The sequence below is a fragment of the Camelus bactrianus genome, chromosome 14 (assembly GCF_048773025.1).
Source record: "Camelus bactrianus isolate YW-2024 breed Bactrian camel chromosome 14, ASM4877302v1, whole genome shotgun sequence".
Taxonomy (NCBI): Eukaryota; Metazoa; Chordata; class Mammalia; order Artiodactyla; family Camelidae; genus Camelus; species Camelus bactrianus.
The window spans coordinates 40787535-40798383 of record NC_133552.1 but is presented as its reverse complement, the minus strand read 5'-3'; the positions used below and the strand labels follow the sequence as shown (position 1 = coordinate 40798383).

The 10849-nt window shown below is 33.6% G+C and overlaps 1 pseudogene; it reads right to left on the bottom strand.

Annotated features, from left to right (window-relative positions):
* Nucleotides 1-9270: 9270 nt before the first annotated feature.
* Nucleotides 9271-9921, bottom strand: LOC105083663 (heterogeneous nuclear ribonucleoprotein H3 pseudogene; annotated as a pseudogene).
* Nucleotides 9922-10849: the final 928 nt, after the last annotated feature.

Here is a 10849-nt window from a genome sequence, read left to right as displayed (position 1 = left end):
CACTTGAAGAGAAGATTCTCACATGGGAGATTTTAAAAAATGTCCTTGCAGATTTAAAAATAGAATAAAATAAAAAATTTAAAAATGTATTTAAATATGAAAATAAAATTATGAGAATATATGAAGATATTATGCTAATCACTAAAAATGTTCATTTTTTTGGTTCCCTTTCCTCTAGAAAAAGAAAACAAAGGGGAAGAAAAAAATAGAACTTTTAAAACCTATTAAAATATACCGTGTCCATATCTTGGCCATTGTACATAGTTCAGCCATAAAAAAGAATAAAATAATGGCATTTGCAGTAACATAGATGGACGTGGAGAATGTCATTCTAAGTGAAGTAAGCCAGAAAGAGAAAGAAAAATACCATATGAGATCACTTATATGTGGAATCTGAAAAAAAAGACAAACTTATTCACAAAACTGAAACAGACTCACAGACATAGAAAACAAACTTATTCTATTACCAGGAAGTGAAGGGGTGGGACTGAATAAATTGAGAGTTCGAGATTTTGCAGATACTAACTACGATATATAAAATAGTTAAACAACAAGTTTATACTATATAGCACAGGGAACTATATTCAATATCTTGTAGTAACTTACAGTTAAAAATGATGTGAAAACAAATATATGCATGTTCCTATATGACTGAAGCATTGTGCTGTGCACGAGAAAGTGACATAACATTGCAAGCTGGCTATACTTCAATAAAAATATATTAAAAATGTACTGTGTATATTAAATACAAAAACTGGGACATGGATAATATGATTTTTTAATTTATTTAAAATACATCCTGGGCAAGAAGAACCAAAGTATAAAATAAAATTTCTTATTGTAAGTATGTAATAAGAACATATTAGATAATGTTCTCAGAAATTTTACTTTTCAACTTTGACATTGTGATCATTACTTTTACATGTCAACTTGGCTGTGTCACAGACTGCCTAAATATTTGGTTAAACATTATTACTGAATGTGTTTATGAGAGTGTCTCTGAATCAGATTAATATTTGAATCAGTAGATTGAATAAAGCTGACTGTTCTCCCCAATGTGAGTGGGCATTATCCAATCTATTGAAAGGCTAAATAGAACAAAAAGTAGAGGGAGAAAATTCACTCTCTGTCTGACTGGCTGTTTGAGCTAGAACAATGGTCTTCCCTGCCCTGGGACTGGAGCTACACTACCAACTCTCATGGGTCTCCAGCTTGCTGACATCAGATTGTGGGATTATCACTGAGTCCAAACTCATGCTACTCACCCCACTACAGGCTAATAAATTAACAATGTACTGGGGCAATGAATAGTGACTTTATTCTGAAAGTCAGCAGGCTGAGAAGACAGCAAATTAGTGTCCCAAAGACTCATCTCACCTGAGATAGAATTCAGACTTCTTTTATACTAAAAGAGCAGGAAGAATGGCTGGTTGTTACTTCTTGGTGCTGGCCAGATGTTGGAGGGGATGTACTAGTCCTTTGTCCTTGTAGCTGCTGTGGAAGATCTAGTCCCCAATGTTCCTGTGAATCTCCAACAAGACAATTGTTATTTTCTCTTCTGTAACTTTTTATCTCTATTCGTTGGAAAAGTGTTATACCTTTGAAAGTCAAGTCTGGGAGGCAGAACCTGGAGAAAGGGTTATTACGTAGATTGTGGGCTGTTGGCAACATTCTCTTACAAAAGTGCAGAGCCAGCATGACTAAGCACAGGCAACAGAGCACAAAGGTTAGAGGTAAAGAAATAGATTCAATGTGGAGTTATGTTTGTTCTTCTCTGTTACAAGACTTCTCAGAATGCAAGCCAATTCTTTATAATAAATCTAGATTTATTGCAATTATGTAACAAGAGACTGTTTTACTTATTGCTTCATTCTGCTGCATGTTATGCCTTGAAAATATCTGTACTCAGTTTTCAGAAGCCAACTTTATGAAAGATGTCATGGATATAGTTGTTAAAACCATTCATTTGCATGTATATACATGTAAATGCTCTGAATCATTCATTTATAGAATTAAAAAAAAAAAGAAATAGAAGACAATTTAACAATTGTGGGTCCTTTACCAATGCTTGTTTGGTGAGTTCTGGGAGATTTAATTACGAAGATTTATTGTATTGTTCATTCCAATTCAAGATTTTCTTGGAACCAAAGGAATGTTTTCTAAATACTCAATTTATCAAAGAAAAAAAGGCAGTATGATTTACTTTTTTCACTAATATTATACTGTTCATGAACAATCTAAATTTAAATGTCCAAGAAAAGGAAGACATTTGTGTCCTGGCCAGACTGGTATACAGATTTATATTGACATTGAAACTTTTCATTATCCAAATCAATGATACTGTTACATTGATGCTAGAATTGTTGAATTCTTTTAACCTAGATGGTTGTACTTTTGAAAATTATAAGCTTTTGCTTCAAAGTCAAAACAATTCTTGCCATAATGGTAAACCAGTTTTATTAAAATTGATGTAAATACTAATGGAAAATAATATTTTGGTATTTGATTCTGTCATTTGAAACTTTTAAGGATATTTGGAAAATCTCAGGGATATGATTCTACTTTCTTGACTGCTAAGTTTTATTCTATTTAAACAAATTAAGTATTTCTGCTGAAAAAGCATCTGAATTGAGATATGCTGTAAATGCAAAATCATGCTGGATTCTGAAGAGGCAATAAAAAGAAAGTAAAATACATGCTTAATATTTTATATTGACTTTTTGGAAATTACAATATTTTGAATATATTAGATAAGTAAAATATAACGATAAAGTTTATTTCCCTATTGTTTTTTTATTGTTATGTGACTACTACAAAAATCCGCTTACATATATGGAGTTCACATTACATTTCTGTTGTACAGCCTGGCCATCTGATATATAGTCACATCAATAAATTCAACCAATTCAAAAGTATATTCTTCCTTTTTTGGTCTTGTAATCTATAAATTACTCTCATACAGTATTTTAAATTTTTTGCCAATGTATAATTGCATAATTTTGCACTTCCTATGGAGTGTAAGTGTGCGGTCCCCTGGGACATGGCATGTTGAAATCTGACTCTAGTAAAGGACCTGTAGGCAGGGACAGGTAGTGAACATGAGGCAATGCCCCTTCAGGATTGTAAGCAACACCTGATTCTGCGGGCCAGTGAGGCTCAGTGAGAGAGAGTTTGAGGGTAATTTGAATCAGATAAATCCTTTCAAATATCATTATTCTCAATATCATCCTCCAATTATTTTTCAATATGTGCTCTAATTAGGATTTAAGGTGCCAGAAGACTTTCTGAATATGCTATAATTTCTCAACCCAGAGCATCTGGCTTGGATTTTCTTTCAGGGCAGTCATAGAAACTTTCTTCTTTCTACTCTGCCTTTATTAAAGAACTTAAGACTTAAAGCCTATCATGTTATAGCAGCTATAAACTGTCCAGTGGATGAAACTGTCACTCACTCTTACAGTCTTACATCCCTTGGTATGGTGCTGTGGCAGTCACTATCCATTTGGTCTGACGAGGGGGAATCAAGATGGATAATCTTGCAGTTTTCATGTACGAATTACTGATACTCTGTTTGGAAATAAATGAGTATACTGCTGTCAAGACCAACCAGATATTCAGCCCAGATTCCCATCTCTAGAGTGATGTTATCATTTACTGTATTATGTGAGTTTCAGAAAGAATCTACTCTAGATAGTTTAACAAGAAAGAGATTTAACAGAGGGAATTAGGAGCCTAAAATCATTGATGATATAGCATAGAACCCAGGGATGCCCGCCAGAACAGTATCTCTGAACAGACTTGCCAAAGCAGGCACTAGTTCTACCACTTCTGAAATCAAGGACTTGAGAGCCTATCGTCACAGCTCCCATCTTCTGGGTTACATCGTCACTGTTGTGACCTCAGCTAGAAAAGAAACATCTCTGCCTGATGTTTTGTGAGCCATCTGCAGTGTTTGTTTACACCACTTTCTAACAACAGGAAACTTAGAAGCAGATGAGTAAATTTGAGAGCAGAGGCTACAGAAATTCAGGCATAGTATTATCAAGAAGAAGAAGAAGAAAAGACTAATACAAAGAGCATTATTATAGATAAAGTCACTAAATATCAAAAGCCTTGATTTTGACGGGGAGATATTGTAATTCTAAACTTCTATGAACCTAGCGACATATGCTTAAAACACATAGCACCAAAAGAGGTATAATCACAAGGAAAAACAGAGAAATGTCCCACCAGGAGGGATGATTTTAATGTACTTCTCTCAGTAATTGATAGTTCAAGCAGACAAAAAATCTATAAGGGTATAGATAATTTGAACAAAATAATTAACAAGCTTGATTTATATATATAATCCTTAAAAGCAATAAATAAGAAGAAAGGTATTTTAAGTTAACGTAAGATATATGAAAAGGGGAGACATTATGTCTCACTTCCAACACTGTTTGCTAATAGAAAAATCTTTTAAAAGATCATCCTAGACAAAAGGCAGTCAGTGCCTTGCTTACATGATGTAAAGAAATCCAAAAGACACAGAGAATTATCACCCCTCAATGACCTCACTGAAAGAAGGCAGTTTCAGATTACTCACTGATTTTTTTTTTTTTTTTACTTGAAATACAGTCAGTTACAATGTGTCAATTTCTGGTGTACAGCACAATGTATAGTCAGTCATGCATATATATATATAGATACATCAATTTTCATATTCCTTTTCATTAAGGGTTATTACAAGATATTAAATAGAGTTAAAGTCATAGCTTCAAGTGTAATATATGTTGCCTCTGAGATCTTAAAAGGCTTACCACAAGTTTTTTGACTTTTTCTTTGTCCTTAGGAGTATACAAGTGTGCCAATGGGTCTTTTACCTTTGAGGTTATAGTGGGATTGCAGTAGTGTTTGGAATCCTCTCTTTACCTTGGCCCTTGCTCTAATCCACAGCAGGAGCAGTATAATTCCTAGCCTTGTTGACTTGGGGCTTGGCCACATAATTGGTTTGCCCAACACAAGCTAAGCTCACTGTACGCTTGTATGGACTTGCCTGGTTTGCATTGTGCTCTAGCTACCCAGCTCTGCTCCCTGAAAAATAAAAACATCCTAAATAGAAACTGCTTCTTCAGTCTTGGGCCTGAAATTAAAGATGTACAGAGCCGACTGGAGCCCAGTCTTCAGCCTGAAACAGAGACGCTACACCCACTCTGCACATCCAGTGCAGGAAAGACATATTCGTATTGTACATCGCTGAGAGTTTAGAACTGTTTTTATGTAGAATATTTTTTATGCTCCAGACCACCGTTCATACAAAATATTTTAGTTGCAGATTCCTGAGTTTTCATGGAAATTAGCTCCTATTTGGCTCCACATAAGGAATTTTTTGGAAACTTCTCTCCCAAACAAGGTGTGATTTTCAGAACTCAGATCTAGGTCCTTCCTTGGGATAATGTGTGACATTTATCTTCACCTCAACCATACACATCTTACATGAAAATGGAAACTTGTATCTGAATTGTAGCTCTCTAAGCAGGGGAATTAAATTCCAACCTTAAGACCTCCTAGTTAAAAGGGGGAATTCACTAACAATATCCATTCAAATGAAGCTTTTAAAATTGTTAATCTAGTTCCTGGGTGATTGCGTCACATTGTACCATTAAAATCTTCTAATCTTTCAATTTATAGTAGAAACATTTTGTTTACAAACAGTTTTCATATGCCCCTTTATTTTTAAAAATTTTATTACAAGAATATTATAAAGTAATCAAGAAGAGAATATTAGTATCTCCATTTTACATATAAAGAACAATGAAAAATTGAACTATAAACTGATTTTTTAAAAATAACAAGTTAAAGTTTTATCTTATGTGAGCGTGGGAAATATTCCTTAGATAATAAGAAAAAAATTGTTTAGACAACCTCTCTGTCGATAGATAAAACTCTAATTTTCAAATGGCAATTTACAAAAAATATCCCTGAATGACATTTACGTGTGGTTCTAGAAAAGACTTCAATTTTGTGAAATAGCCTTCTTGTAAAATATCTTTTATGATAGGATGGAGTCTACAAATATTTATATATATTAAGATATACATATCTTTACAGTTGTGTGTATGTGTGTGTGTATATATATATATATATATATATATATCTTGAGAATTTTCAAAAGGGTTAATAAATATTCATTATCTATTACCTAAAGAGCTCCAATAAAGTAAGAATAAGCGACTTGTAAATAACTTGTGTCAGTGAGGACCCACCTGCTATACTCAATCATACCCTATTCTACAACAAAACAGCCATGTAAGGGTCATTACTAAGAAGAATGTCAAATTGGCCAATTTAATGTTACTTAGGGCTTACTTTATCTATATAACTGTCTCAGATAAGAACTGCAAGCTAATAATAATTACATTAGTGTCAGAAGTGTAGGGGACACCTATGGTTTATTTAGTAGGGAAAGAGAGTTTTAATGTTCTAAATTGAATTTTACTGTCTACTTTGAGATAGTTAAAATAGCATATGGAAAATATTCAACCCCCCATTAATGGCTGACATCTGAGAAATGCAATATTGTTTGTAATATTTTAATGTCTGCAGCAACTTCAGCCCAAAGGCACGTGGTAGCTTAAATATATTATTGATAGATCTAAATCAAGTTACTATATTTTCATGAAGTAAAGTTTAAATGTGCCATTTTTTAAAGTTACAAATTGTTTATACTTCTGTGGACATGCAAAGTTTACTCCTTTTGGTAACACGTTGCATTCTCCAGATTCATATGGCTAAGGGAAAAAGATTTTACAAAAGTAAATATGTAATAATAAACTTCAAAATATGAGTTTTATATATGATCATGGTTTTCAGGTAACACATACAATCTATATTTGACACTGAGCCATCAGAATCAATTATGGAACAGTAATATATATATCAGAAAACTCAGTATATATATATATACTTTCAAAGCTATTTTTAAAGGTGGAAACTTGTCATTTATATTTTTTTAAGTTTCTAATGTTTCAAAGACAATTAACCCCAGTGTATGTATTACTCACATGAGCTAAGAAATAAGTACCTTAAAAATATCTACCATCACCAAAACAACAGTAATATTTTTTTGTTTTAAAGCATATTTTAACATGTACAAAACAGTTTGTTACTACATCTTCATTCATAGTAGAAACCTTGGAAAGAGACACATAGCAGAGAAATGCAGATTGATAACATTCAAAAACGGACTGTTTGATGAGTGTGTGATCCATTGATTGTTAGCACGAATCTATGTTATCCAATGTAACATAGCAGTGGGTAGGTGAGTGTCCAGAAAGTAATTGTAGAGCAGCACCTTAGGAGAAAGTTTCTCTTTTCTAAATGAAATGAACAATTTTGGAATTGATGACAAAAGGAGACTTTGCTCCCATTGCTGTATCAGCCAATATGGCAGTAGTTAGAAAGACTAAATGCATTTTAGCTTTGTATCTTTTATTTGAAGCTCAGCTCATCAAATCTGTCAGAATAACCAGTCAAACTGTCCTGAGTATGCCTGACTAGGAACCACCAAGTAACAAAACAATGTACGTATACTATGTTTTATAACAAAGCACGTTGCTACACATAATCTTATTCTTCCTCACACGCCCCAAATACAACAACCCAAATGAATGAGAGAACTTAAGTGATTCACACATGGACACACAGTCTATGGTAGCACATTCCAAATGTAGACCAAAGTTTTCTGATGCTAATCATAGACTTCTTTCTGTTATGTATGCTCTTGTGAGGAGGCTGAAAACATGTATTTCATCAAGATTTAATGTATATCATCATTTTGTTAAATGTCAAATATGTGAAAATTCTTCTAGAAGAATTCAAACTGGCTGTGAACTTATTTTGCTCTTAGATCAATCAACCTCATGAAATATCTGTTCTATGGGGTGCATTATGGGGTCAAAATACAGCGGGCTTCCTACTTGGATGATTATGTTAGTGGTATGGTAAACCATATATATGGTGTAAGATGATTTGTAGCATTTTAACAAATATTCTTAGAGAAATAATTCTAAAAGCAAAACATGAACAGAATGAAAGATAAAGACCTAGGTGCTCCTCTGTGAATGTGTGCACGTGAATTCATTTTTCCTTCCACTTACGTAGTGCCTGATATGCCAAGGTCCAACTGAATTCTGAAAGTGCATAAAACAGTGAGCATTACAGAAAGCTCTACTCCTACATTCAAGAAGCTTACAGTCCAGTAAGGGACACCGATATTAATCAAATAATCATTTTCCATTCAGGCATTCATTCATTCAGAGTATTTATGGAACACTTTGAATGAGAAATTATTCTCAGTGCTGCAGATACAGCTGCGTAAATATAGAGGCTGCTGCATAGATATGAACCGATGCAACTGGGAACTATTTTCTGCAACTGGAACCCACAACTCCATCTGCCTGAAAGCAGAGGTCTTGTGAACCATTAACCATGTCCTAACCCTTCTTCATCTATCCAGAAAATGCCAGTTGAAGCTGGAAACTTATTTGAAGCTTTTCATTTAAGTCAAAAGTCCATGTAACTTAGCTTTACTTAACAACATATAAATATGCACTTTATACCATATAACAATTTATTATTAATATATTGCAATGTTATAAAGCCATTAGTTTTCACTTGCCCTCAATTTTTTAAATAAAATTGATTCCTGGAGCAAAGATGTTCTACTGAGACTTGTTTGGGAAATGATAAGCACTTATTTCAGCTGAGCATTATTTTCAAGTGTTTTAAAAAGTACAGGAACTAAAACTGGAGAAATAAAGTAAGAAACCATTCTGTAGACCCATGAATGCAAAAGCAAAGTAATATTGTATTTTGAGAGGATCTATTGCTTTCTTTTTCACATTATTAGAGCTATTAATATCTACCTTGCAGAAGAGTAATGACATAAACTAGGTAAGGGCACCTCTCAGAGTATAGACCATTTAATAGGAAATCAATAAATACTAAGATGTATATTCTTCGCTGCTTTTGCAATAGTTCATTTGAAGTGATGGGGGGCATATCACATACTTATTTTTTAATATAAAATTTTACTTTTAAGTCAAAGTATGCAACAAATAAAACCTACAGAAAACATTTCTTATCACAATCTGTTGCTTTACCAAGTAATATTTTGAAAACACTTTTTTTCAGGCATTCAGTTCCTAAAATACAAAAGAAATTAAATCTGTCAGGAAGCCTAGCAGCCTAGACACTGTGGTCGGAACTTTGTGTATTGGTGGTTATGTGTCAATACATTACACACCATCCACCTCCATTCATGCCGTCTTGTCCGTGGTAACCTCCACCGACTCCACCAGCACCTAAGCCATCAGGAATACCACTTTAAATGGTTCCCCATTCCCATTCTTCCAACAGATTCATAATCTCTCTTTTCATCTGTTCCATCTTTTCTGTAACATTCCATTCTAGAACTTCCCGTTCCAGAACCATCTCCAGGACTAGAATTCAAGAGGAGTTCAATGTATTGATGTTGCATATTATTCTTATCTTCAGACGTGGCAAGCTACCGCATCTTCACATGTCATAAACTCTACATCTGCTTCTCTTGTTGCTCTGCCTTCAGCTTCAATATCACTATGAACTAGTATTGGATTTAGTAGTGAGAAGAAATTAGCAATGTCATTTTCACTTGAAAGAAAACATGATCCTCTCATATGTACAAAATGACCACCATGAAAACCTGAACTTGCATCAGCAGCTCCACCATAGCTGTGACCTCTCATACCTCTTAACATCTTTCAATCTGTCATCAAAGCCATCATTTCCATAGCCAGAGTTATTATAGCCACCATAGTCATCAAAACCTCCATAAGCAGGATATTGGGGAAGGAAAAGGCAGGGCAGATGCCATAGATATAACACATGTATTATTTTCATCATCCACTCCTCACCCCCGGTGCAGTACGATAGCTTTGACGAATATTTGATCGGGAATAAATGACCCTTTTCATCTCACTGGTAACTTTACATAGCCAGAAAAAAGCTGTCGAAATTTCAAAGTGGGAAGTATGAAAATATGGCAGATAGTAAGTAGGACAGTGTTACTTACATACAAGACCTTACAAAACTATAACACAAATATAAAATGGTCTTTGATAGTTATGTAAAAACCTAAAATTGCAATTCTTTACTAGGCAAGAATATATTTGGAGTTCTAAAAGTTAGTGCAGCTATCATATTGCACAGGATTTGAACTCCTGTGCATTGCATAACACTACGTTGTAGAAAACTATATTGAGTCTTGTCTTTCATTTTTATTATATTTTATACTGCTGGGAACATCTAGTTTACTCACATCTAGATTCAAACATTATTTCCTCAATATTTCTTCATTACTTTCTGTGTGTGTATATATATATATATATATATATATATATATATATATATATATATATATAATATATAAATTATTATATTATATTATATATCATTACTGGTTTCTCTTTTAACATTTTTAGAATACTGTCATTTTACTCTCTTCAATTGATTTGCTTTATGTGGCTCCAGATTTTATCTTCAATCCCAAATTATCCTTTTAGAAGAGAGGGTTAAGAATTTGAATGGTTTTCCTTTTTGCCAATTTAGATTCCTAAATGAACAATAGTTTAGAAGTATTCAAGTACTGAAACTTAGAATTCATAAATGTCTCAAAAAAGAAATGTTCTTCACATGAGAAAGCTCTTCCTCTTACCTCTAAAAAATTGTTACTCTCCATATTTTGGAGACCAATATAGAGATGAAGGGTACAGAGCATTTTCTAAAACCGGATTTCTGTGACGTAGTGTGTTGTGTGTGGTGTGTGTGC